At 36.3% G+C, this 12,480-nt stretch overlaps 1 long non-coding RNA gene across 1 annotated transcript; it reads left to right on the top strand.

Moving 5' to 3' along the window:
- The first annotated feature begins 7,902 nt into the window (after window positions 1–7,902).
- LOC137051257 (uncharacterized) lies at window positions 7,903–10,519 on the top strand. The gene is made up of 3 exons (XR_010899918.1): window positions 7,903–7,996; window positions 8,267–8,313; window positions 10,351–10,519. It is a non-coding gene; the product is annotated as an uncharacterized lncRNA (long non-coding RNA).
- The last annotated feature ends 1,961 nt before the right edge of the window (window positions 10,520–12,480 follow it).

The raw sequence follows: 12,480 nt of genomic DNA, 5'->3' as shown, positions 1-12,480 counted from the left end.
ACCATCGCAACACAAGGTTTCTCATTAAGTGTTTTCACCATCGTAAACATGTTGCGTTCATATTTTTGGCTAATCTACTCGCTTGTTCATATTATGGGTCATCAAAAAGGTGTAAACTGAATTTGATATTTTAATATCACTGTTATAGTACATTAAGGGACTTAAGGGTGGGTTGCACTAATGCAGATGCGTCGGTGCACCCTCCGTCTGCTGCTTGAGCCGCTCTATAACGGTTTTACTGCATAATTAATCTGGGTTTAAAATTAAGTGGTTTTAACGCAATTTAAAATTAAACCCATATCAAAAAAATCCTATATTAGCGTTAAACTTTGCTTAATTGAATCCTTATTGTTGCAACTGGCCCTATGGTGTTTTTTTCATTTTAAAAACGTCCCTGAAGCAGGTGCTGTATAATTGCCCAAAATGTGCACCTTGTTCAAATATTTTTTGTTTTAAAATGGAAATTTGGTAGACTTGTATCAAATAATAATACATAATTAATAATTATGTATTATTTTTGTGTATTTAGCCTGCCTTTGCCATCATCGGAGCCGGTTTAAAATCGATACAAATATATGACAATTCAAGGCTGTTGAGATTTAAACAGCCTCACTTAACAGGCACGGATATGTGAGCAAAGTTGTAGAGAGTTACGGACTGTGGAAGAAGAGTGAAATAAACTAGTTTTCAGTTCCTTCATGGAAGTTAGGGTGCGCGCCGTCAAACACATGGCGAGGGCAAGCGCGTTCACGTTACGGCATTTTGACTTTCCTTAGACTAATAATCACCACAGTGAGATGCTCCAGTCACATCCGTCTGCATGTAAAATATAATAGGACAAACCACACTGACCGGCGGATTTGCAGCCCTACTCGCGGCACCGAGGGCGATTGCCATGGAGATCTCAAGCGCAGTGTTTTCACAGAAAAAAGACATTAGGATATTAAATTAATTCCAGGCCCTTCATCATCAAGAAAAAGAGCATCTCCAGGATGTGTTCCGGAGACTGAAGGAGAAATATGCGCTGTTGCAGAACCAGGTGTTGTATTTATTTTACTCTTTCTCTAAATGGGTACATGGATTAAAAAAATATATATAATTCGTTCATTTATTATGGCATAATCTAAATGTGTTTTGTTTTTCTAACTCGTGCAAGTGCAATGATATAAATGTATGAGGTGCCCCTAGGGACATTATTCAGAATTGCCATGCATATATAGCCTACATGTGCTTTTCCTCTCACATACACGAAACGAAATTAATTCACATTCTATAATGAAATGCTCACACACATACAAGTGAAATGCTTTACAAACACAACTGAAACGCGATTATACATACAACTGAAAATGTTACGCTCACACAAACAAGTGAAATGCTTTTACACACAAAACTGAAATGCGCTCACACACACAACTGAAACGCTCTCATGATGTCTATGGTTTCAGTTGTGTGTGTGTGTGTGTGTGTGTGTGTGTGTGTGTGTGTGTGTGTGTGTGTGTGTGTGTGTGTGTGTGTGAGCGTAACATTTTCAGTTGTATGAGAGCGTTTCAGTTGTGTAAGCGTAACATTTTCAGTTGTATGAGAGCGTTTCAGTTGTGTGTGTGTGTGTGAGCGCATTTCAGTTGTGTGTGTAAAAGCGCATTTCACTTGTATGTGTGTGAGCTTTTCATTATAGAATGTGAATGAATTTCGTTTCATATGTTTATGTGAGAGGAAAAGCACATATGCATGGCAATTCTGAATAATGTCCCTAGTGGCACCTCATAGAAATGATTAAAATCTTGCATTTATACGATGTGAACCCCTTGTAGCCGGCGCGCTCTGCACTTCGCCGCCGATGGCGTTTGTGTTCTGGAGCATTGAGACAGGACTGACATTCCTCAAAGGCACTTTATTCTCTACAGTTTCAAAGAGAGCACAAGTTCAGGATTCTATCTTCGATCAGAATCAGCATAACATAAGAACTAGGACAACAACTGAAATATCACAAAATGAGAATAGCCAACGCTAGCATGTACAGCAAACAAAACACGAGGTTTGTAATCTAACGTAAAGTTCTCGACACATCTTAAATAAATGTGCATTCATCATAAAATACACGTACCAGTTATCATGTGCACTAAAACAAGTCAGTATATTACTAGTTTATATTGCATTGAAGTGAGCACGAGCACGTAGCCTAAGTTACCTCAGTCAAACAGGGAGCAAACTCTTAAGAGAGAAACAGGAAAATTCAATATTTAACTGTCACTCTAGCCCCCCTATCCAATAGAGGACACACTTACACAACACATATCTCTCCCACTACCTAAACGGCAATAAAATGACAGAACTAACCTAATTTTGAGCATGTTGTTAACAGACAGTATTGGAGTAACGTTATTTTTACTTTCTACGCAAGTACATTTTTAAGTATACTTTATCAGCGTTTTTCTTTGGAAAACTTTTACTTTACATTCTAAAGCATAATATATAATGTCATATTTTTTTACTGCACTACATTTCATAAATAAAAATTGTTGTTTTCTTACCTTTAATACTTATTTACATTCAAAATTTTGAAATTTCTTACTTGTAAAACTTACTCAAGTAAAACTTTAAATTACTTTCACTTGAGTAAAAATATACAGTACTCAGTGCCCCTGGCCACCCCGCTGGCCATGGCGTAGGTTTGGGGGGGGGGGGGGGGGGGGGGGCGCTGTACTAGTCCCAATCAATATTTAGAATAAGCAAAGTGACGCGTCCCGTATCAAACCAATACGGACGCGATGCACAAGATTGCGTTTTAGCGGCGCTTTGCTGCCATAGCGACGGAGTCTCGAGAACATGCGCTGGAAACTTGCGCGGTTTTTTAAAGGGGGGTGAAATGCTGTTTCATGCATACTGATCTTGTTACACTGTTAAAGACTTGGAATCCCATACTAAACATAGACAAAGTTTCAAAAGTTAAGGTGGACGTTTGATGGGAGTATTTCTTTGTCAAAAATACTCCTTCCGGTTAGTCATAAGTTTCGGCAAGTTTTTTGAGATCATGCGTCCCCTTTGACGTTAATGGGGGCGGAATTTCCTTGTATGGGCCTTACGGACAATTCTACCGGAAGCGCGTGAGAGAGAGAGAGAGGGAGAGAGCGAAAGTAACAGGCTACGCCCATCAAAGCGCTGGCTCGTAGGCTGCTGCACAGGTGATGTGCACATAACAATGTCACCAAAAAAGTGTGTTTTTGGTTGCCAGACCAAGACAGTCCTGCACAGATTCCCCCAAAACCCCGCGTTAAGGCAACAGTGGTTGTAATTTGCTTTTCCGGATCAGCAACTGAGTTGCGCGAATGTTTATATCTGTTCGCTGCATTTCGGTGCCGACTGTTTCATAAACAAGGCCCAGCTTGACGCCGGCTTTTCCAATCGCCTAATGCTGAAGGATGGAGCAGTCCCAACGATAAAGGTCCTAACGTTAGAACCGCAGGCTGTGAGTAAGAGTGCTTCAAATGTCTGTGTTTTTGCCTATGCTCATCAAGTAGCCCAAACATGATCACGTATAGTTAGTTGATCAATGGAGCATGCGATGTGTAGTGCGTGTACATTTGTTTAGCTGGCCACTATATGTGTAACTTTATGTTTGTGTATTGTAAAAGCACTCCAAACAACAATACACAAAGAGGGGGGAAATATGTTGAACTATATAAGCACGCTTCTTCTTTCAAATGCGCTACTATTCCGTGTCTATCTATGTAAACACTAGCCTGCGGTGCAAAACCAGTCCGCTTACTAACGTTACAATTGTCTACACAAACCACGCGTAAACACACAAACACACGTGCACAACTGCACTTCTCACATGTACACCTTCAAAGACAAAAATACAACGATATAATTCAAGTATAAATATGTAAATAACACAAGCCGCTAAGCATATTATATAGTTAGTGTATAACTTGTACCACATAGAGACGTCCTGCTCTAGTCGTTTTTGCTGCTGCTCCTGTTCAACTGCAGCCTCTGGGTCTGATTCCGGATCATAGATGTATGGCTGTATCTGATTAAAAGCCATATTTTTATTTTGAATAAAGTTTTTTTCCCGCTGTTAGGGATGACACAGCTTTACGACACACTCGACTCAACACAATAGCAGCAGCGGGCACACGTCATTATTTAGCTCCGCTCACACGACACGCCCCCACCCGCTCGGCTTTTTTCGGAAAGACTCGGAACAGCGCATCTTTATTATATAATTATAAAAAAAATAAAGACTTTTCGGAGATATGCAGGATGCAATGCTACTCTATAGGTACTCAAGATTGACATGACACTGACTGAAACTGAGTGTTTCACCCCCCCTTTAAAAACATGTCGAGCTCGCGTCCACAGTTTGAACGCAAGAGGATTTCCAGATATAGGGCTGAATAGAAAAAAAGGTATCATGAGTGGGTCTGTCCAGTAACTTAAGATGAACCTAAGACAAACTGCACCCTTTGCAGAGAAGCATTTCAGTGTCTCAGACTGTCTGACTTAAAGCATGCGATGACAGACACATCCGTAATAATATAGTCATAATAGTAAATTAATAAAGAGGATTAAACATTTTTGAATTTCAGAATTGTCAGTAAAGTGGTTACTGGTTCAGAATGACTGCTTAAAGAGACAGTGCACCCAAAAATGAAAAATCTGTCATAATTTCCTCACCCTCAAGTTGTTCCAAACCTGAATGCATTTCTTTATGTAGAATACATATGAAGACTCATTCCTAGCATGGAAGTCAATGTTGCCCCCAAAGCAAACATTTGGTTACAAACATTCTTCAAAATATATTCTTTTATGTTCAACAGAACAGAGAAACTCATACAGGTTTGGGACATCATGAGGGAGAGTAAATGATGACAGAAATTTTATTTTTGGGTGAACTATTCCTTTAAAGTACACCAATACAGGCTACTAAAGAGATCTTTAGAAATAAATAAAATAATCAAAAGTAAAATAATTTAAAATGTGTTCTGTTGCAAGTTTACATACTTGATTCCATGTTTATTGTTGAGCTGCTGTCATTGTTTCATTGTCACTCTTATCACTCTTTAACTGCCTAAGTTCATAAATTATTTTCAAAAACGGATTCAAAACTGAAAAAAAAAAACATACACACAAAATAACTTATTTTCAATATAAAAAATGATTGTGGACTGGATATTTTTTGACCTTTTATCACAATCTTGGACATGTCAAAGATTAGTAACAACACTGGCTCTGATGCATTGTTAGTTTGTGTGCAGCGTCAGATTTACATTTTTTTAATCCCTCATTTATATGCAGTTATTATAATCTATACAAATGCCAGAAACTAAGCTTCTTCTTTTTTCTTCAGCACAGGCCTATCTAAAGGGTTAATGGTGCCACCTGGTTATCAACTGTAAAAATTACACATTTTACCTCTTCCCAACAGGGAAAACCACCAACAATCAAGAATGCATGATTATATGGTGTCATGGCTTTCCAATATTTTTTTTTTTGGCTATAATGGAAGTCAATGGGGCAAAAACAGCCATGAACAGTAAATGAGGGAGAAAAAAATCTGATGCTGCACAAAAACTAACAATGCATCAAAGCTAAAGCTGTTACTAATCTTTAACATGCCCAAGACTTTTATGTATTTTATATTTAAAATAAGTCATTTTGTGTGTATGTTTTTTTTCTTTTTCAAATCCGTTTTGAAAATCATTTATGAACTTGGAAAATAAAGAGTATTATTATTTTGGTACTGGATAATTTGAACTGAAGAGTTATTAATAGACTCATTAATAAACTTTGCGCGCTCAGACAGCAACAGGTAAGCGCATGCCCGTCCGTCAACAGTTTCAAAAGAAGTTAACGCTAGAAGACGAAGACTACTGGTAAGTAAATAAGTTAAAAAAAATATTTTTTAGTAAAAGACGACGCGGAATTATGTGTCGTGACGTGCTACAGGCCGGTTTACTACACCAGTAGAATACAATTCTGAAATTATGGTTTCTAGTAGTTTTGGTGGGCCACCCCAAGATTTTAAGTGGCCCCATCTGGCCACCCCTATGAAAAATTTCTGGAGGTGCCACTGACAGTACTACATTTTTAATGTAATTAAGTATTAAATGATATTCCATATTAAATTTATTGCAGTAAAAACAACAATATTATGTTTTTGAATGTTGTGAAGTAAAAGGTTTTCAAAGAAGAACACTGATAAATACATAAACCAAATTACTTGGAAATTACTTGGTTTGATTTATCTATCTATCCACAGTTTGCCAAAATTCTCTACTGTGCATGCATATATGACGTCCTTTAAAAATACGGGACATTTTGTACAGTAATTAAGTGTTCTTCATAAATACAGCTGAATACTTTAAATGAGACAGAATTTGACAAGCTAATTAAAACCGGCAAGCTACTGTTCAGTTTATACACTGTAAAACCTAACAGTGAAATTCACTAAATGAAATAAGTTCATTTTACTTAATGTTACCAAAAAAGTTAATTCAACTTAACAAATATGTGTGATGTTAACTCAAAAATGTATTATTGTAAGCAAACCTCAATCTAAATAAGTTACTAAAACTTTTTAACTCTAATGGTTTAAGTTACAGATATTTATTTAATCTAGTATTTTACATCTATGGCCAATTAAATAACTAAAAGCTGATAAAATAAATAAATAAACAATAGTATATACATTAATCTACCTCATATTAAGCCTACAGTCTTACATTAAGCTCTTTTAAAGTCATTACATTTAGTCATGTCAAAGTATCATCCCAGTGAGTTTCCGAGGTAACAAAAACCGCACCATTTTCCCTCCTTCAGTCCAGTCACAGCAGGACGGCTCGCGCTACAGTCAAGAAAAACAAAAGGTAAGCGTTTCAAACTTATTTATTCATATTTCGCTCATGTTTGAACGTTGTCAGTGTTATTTTCGTACCTCTTTTATGTTTATCCGAAGATTAACAAGCTCAGTAATGTTGTGTGTAAAGTTAGCCAGCAAACAATCTAACATTAGGAGCAAATGCGCTATTGCATGTCACATGCCTGTCCTGTCGTGTGTGCACTTGTGGGTTTTGTTATGTTGAGCATGTGCTCGTGTCCCTGTCAGTTCCCTCCCCCTTGTTATCTGATTATTGGTTAATTTGCCCCACCTGTTCTCCCTCATTATCTGCCTTGTTTGTTCCCTTTATAATCTCCTTGTGTTTGTCAGTCTGTGTTGGATCCTTGTGTACTGTCTACGTCTTCCGTTCCCCTGTGACTTCCTTGTGTTATGTGTTCAGTTTCAGTTTATGTGTTTTCTAGTTACGTTTTCCCCCTCGTGGGTTTTGTTTTGCATTTATGTTTTATTTGTTATAAATAAATATTTAATCATTTTCTGCACTTGAGTCCTCGCACCATTTCCTTTGTTACAGACAAAGGAAATGGTGCGAGGACTCAAGTGCAGAAAATGATTAAATATTTATTTATAACAAATAAAACATAAATGCAAAACAAAACCCACGAGGGGGAAAACGTAACTAGAAAACACATAAACTGAAACTGAACACATAACACAAGGAAGTCACAGGGGAACGGAAGACGTAGACAGTACACAAGGATCCAACACAGACTGACAAACACAAGGAGATTATAAAGGGAACAAACAAGGCAGATAATGAGGGAGAACAGGTGGGGCAAATTAACCAATAATCAGATAACAAGGGGGAGGGAACTGACAGGGACACGAGCACATGCTCAACATAACAAAACCCACAAGTGCACACACGACAGGACAGGCATGTGACATTGCACCAGTGTTATCAACGGTAATGTACACGTTTGGAGTTAATTATGCTGTTTTACACTGCAGTTTGTCAGCGGGGAATTAAAAAATATATGTTTGTGCTTTCTCACAGTCAGATAAACGCTGGCTTTTGAGACAGTTGGCCATCTTTCCATGTCTCTCGTCTCGTGCCACAGTGACGTTAACTAACTTACGTTAAAGCAAAAGGTAACGTTAATGCAAACTCACGCATTCCTTATATTACAACCGTTTTAAATGTATTGTTAATCGAATTCGAGTTTCCTCTATCATATGTGATGCTAGTTAATTTGACTAAAGCAGCTGAAGCTCCGGGGTGAACAAAGTGACTTGAGGAGCATTTTAGATCCTGTTTTGCTAACGTTAGATAAAATTTTAAACTGTTATTTGTTTCTCATGACGTTTTCTCATTTGAAACTCACACTAACACATTGTTGCCATGCTTTTAAATCTTTTCAGAGCAAAGACGAAGGTGCAATGGCAGCAACGTGGCTACAATTCTATGAGTAAGTAAGTTAGAATTAACATTGAACAAATCAATGGAATTTTGTAACGTTACTGTGCAAAATGCAAATGATAACGTTATGAACAGTTACATAATGTTCATACAAATATAAGTTTGTTCTTCAATTTTAATTTTTGAATGAATTGCTATTTTTGCAAACGTAATTATGACCATAAATGTCTTTTAGCACAACTTGTAAGTCTTCTGAAGCAATATGATTTTTTTAAAAGGCTTAAAGTCCAAAGTCCAGTCTGTCTATCATTCAAAGTCATGTTGTATTGCTTCAGGAGAATACTAGTCAAGTCTTGAAAGTTGTTGTTATAGTCGGCTTTCCTAATATAAACAGAAACATTTCGTGTGTTATATTTTCACTGGCAGTTATCCTGAAGTTGCCTTGGGTTTGTAAAGGTGTAAGGTAATTGGCAATGCTAGATTTGCAGTGGTTGAAAGAAGTCTTGTCATGAATCATAAAAAAAACTACGATCCTGGCAGGTCTGTTACTATTTAAAAGGAAGAGTCAGGAGATGTTTTCAAGACACAAGGTAGGACACATGTCAAAACTACATTACATTTATTTAGCAACATGTTAACCTTTCAGCTGCCACCAGCATAAATGCATGGTGTGGTTACAGTGACTGATAGTTGATCATTCAAGTTGTCTTAAATGTATAGTCCACTTGCCAATACAAATTCAGTCATGATTCATAAATTACCAACCCTCATATTGTTCCAAACACATAAGAATTTTATTAATCTGTCCATTGAAAATCTAGTCTTCAAAACGTTTAATTTAGGCTTTCATTAGCATATACATTGAGCACAGCAAAAGCTTATTTGACACATAATAAACCAATCTCAGCTCAAGCTTAAAGGAATCATTCACCCTGATTTACTCCCCCCCTCAAGTCCTCCTTGGTGTAAATGACATTCTTCTTTCAGACGAATACAATCAGAGTTATATTAATACGTGTCCTGGCTCGTCCAAGCTTTATAATGGCAGTGAATGGCAGCCCAAAATTTGTAGCCCAAAAAAGTGCATCCATCCATTTTAAAAGTGCTCCACACGGCTCCGGGGGAATAATAAAGGCCTTCTGAATTAAATCGATGGGTTTGTGTAAGAAAAATATCCTCTCGTGATTCAAAACGCTTGTGCAACGCCCGACATCATCGTCACATCATTTATGTTTTTTACGCTGCGTCCGCCGTCAACGCCGTGGCTGTTATGCTTTTTTACGCTATATCCGACGTCATCGTTGCGCCGGAATCTAGTTATTTTCTTATTTTATAACGAGTTAAATATGGATATTTTTCTTATATAAACCCATCGATTCACTTCGGAAGTACTTTATTAACCCTCCAGAGTCATGTGGATTACTTTTATAATGAATAGATGCACTTTTTTGGCTTCAAATTTTGGACAGCCATTTACTGCCATTATAATGCTTGGATTAACCAGGACATTTATTAATACCGCTCTGATTATATTAATCTGAAAGAAGAACGTAATTTACACCAAGGATGTCTTGCCATTATCCATTTAAAATTTGTTAATCAAATCTGTCTTGTTTCACCTTGTCTACACCGGATGTGAGCAGCGCGACAGGACAAAAGAGCCCCTTATAGTCCGTTATGTTGTCTACACTGGATGCGGCGTGATGTGAGCGACAAATCTTTGACAGTAAACTGTTGCCTCTTTCTATTTATGACATACTGACATGAAAAACAAATGTTTTGCAATGTGTGCATTATCGCTTGAATTCCATTCAATTCAATTCGTCATTCAATTCAAGGTCTAGAACATTCGGCTGATACACCCCTGAAAATGTTTTTCCCCCAATTAAACCTTGCTGACAAACAACTTAACATCTTTACAAAATTGAACTACAGGGTTTTAAATAAGCACATGCCCAATTAAATCAACAATAATCCGTTCCTTATAACGTTTTTTTTATTTATGAAAATTGAAATATGGTGTCTGCCCTGACAAGGGTTATTTTTATATGTGGTGACATACAAACTTTTTTTCCAATGCATATAGAAAAAGGAGCTTGACCAGGTGCAGAAGCCAACAGTCACCATCCTTACTGTCGAGGAGGAAGAGGGAACGTTACCTTTAAACCCACTGGATGCTTTGATTGTCTTTAAAGATGAGGTGGTGATGTCTGCCAAGTCTTCGGTCAGTGCAATACACTTAGAGTACATTAAAGATCATACAGTGCTTTTGCTTTTTGAGGAAACGTACCTTTTTACATAATTTTTTTTATTTTATATGTTTTGTTATTTAAATGTTTAAGACTTTTTTAAACATGTTTGTGCTGTTTTATTTGGTGAAAAAGTCTAATATTTTTTGTCTAGTTATATTTGTGAACATATGGCATACTGTATTTATGATGTAAATGTTATATTTCAATAAATTACTTAAAAATACCCTCCTGTTCTGTCTTCATTTTGTACCAATGTTAGCTTGTGCTTAGTCTTATGTAACTTAATCACTTTGAGTTTGATGAACTTAAACCATTTGCCGCAATCTGTTTCCTAAAACCATTTAAGTAACCATGTAGTTGTTAAGACTTAGTTAGATTTGTTACCTGAATTCAAACTGAATTAATAAAATTAACTTAAAATCTTTAAGTTCAGTTTACTCTTAATAATTGATCAACACAACACTAAAATATAAGTTTTAACACTTAAACAACACTAAAATATGAGTTAATTTAACTCAATGTATATGAGTTTTCAGTACTCATACTTAATGGTTTTAAAACTTAATTGGTTTGAAGCAATCGGTTTCCTCAAATGGTTTGAGTTACCGTAACTTGTTGGGTTTTACAGTGTACTGTTAATACAGTATTTTTTTAATATATAATATTTTATATTATAGTCACGTTTTTGAGTCTGCTCACGAAGCATAAAATTTCATCAACAGGCGTGCAACCAAAAATGATTAACATTACATTTAAGGTTTAACATTATATTACTTGCATATTTTATTGTAAGAAAGAAGAATAAGAAGCGGATTAAATTAAGGAATAATTTTCGCTCCGACTGTGACCCTGCCAGCACAGGTGAGAGGACGGTGCATCACCAGCATATGGCTTTTCACTTTGCCAATTTATCAAGGTAAATGCAAACTGAAAAAAAGTGTTACTTTGTAATATTGACTTGATTTTATTATCAAAATAATTTTTTTTTTTTTTTTAAACAAACTTTTTTCCCTTTTTTTAAATGTGCTCTAAAGCAATGAGGCTAACAGTTACTTCTGGCTGCCTCTGTTTTACATAGTCCTACCATTCGTTGAGAGATTATATTTTAAACATTGTCTGTATAAGTTTATTTTGTTGTGTAGGTCTGTGGATTGTAGTATAAAATTGATAATGTGTAGCATATCTGAAAAGACCCGCAGCAATGCTTATGCATGTCAGGCAAATGTAAACTCATAGTTTTTTTTTTTCCGAATGCAAAGTGTTGTTTCCCTGAGTGCATAATAACTTTTGGTAACACTTTACTATGGGGAACACATTTACTATTAACTACGACTTTTGCCTCAATAAACTCCTAATTTACTGCTTATTAAAAGTTAGTACGGTAGTTTTTGTAGCATTTAAGTTTAGGTATTGGGTAGGATTATGGGATGTAGAATAAGGTCATGTAGAATAAGGCATTAACATGTGCTTTATAAGTACTAATAAACAGACAAAATCCTAGTAATATACATGGTAATAAGCAACTAGTTAACAGTTAATAACTGAACTTTAAAATACCTAACTTAGTGTTACCTAACTTTTTCTATGTTTTCAGCCACCAAATGTCACACAGAGGGACTGATACTCCGTGCTGATGTGAGTTTTGCTTAGTACTATTCCACTTGTTATTTTCTTCATGCCTGTTGTGACTGTACACACATTTTCATTTCACTACATACTATTTCTCTGTTCTCCAGATATCTGCCACTGCAGCAGATGTTGAGCGCACCCTGACCCTCCCTCCGTCCACTTTTGCTAGGTAAGTGTCACATAAGGAAGGCATAGAGTATAAAACAATAAAACAGAATAGAACAGACTTTCTGTATTCAAAGAAGATATTTTAAAGAATGACAGTTAGCTATTGACTTCAATTTGTATGTTTTGTTTCTACTATGATAGTCATTTGGGTTACCAACATTCTTTCA

Source organism: Pseudorasbora parva, chromosome 2, assembly GCF_024679245.1.
Source record: "Pseudorasbora parva isolate DD20220531a chromosome 2, ASM2467924v1, whole genome shotgun sequence".
NCBI classification, from domain to species: Eukaryota; Metazoa; Chordata; class Actinopteri; order Cypriniformes; family Gobionidae; genus Pseudorasbora; species Pseudorasbora parva.
The sequence above is the reverse complement of the archived record's forward strand: the minus strand, read 5'-3'. Positions and strand labels throughout refer to the sequence as shown.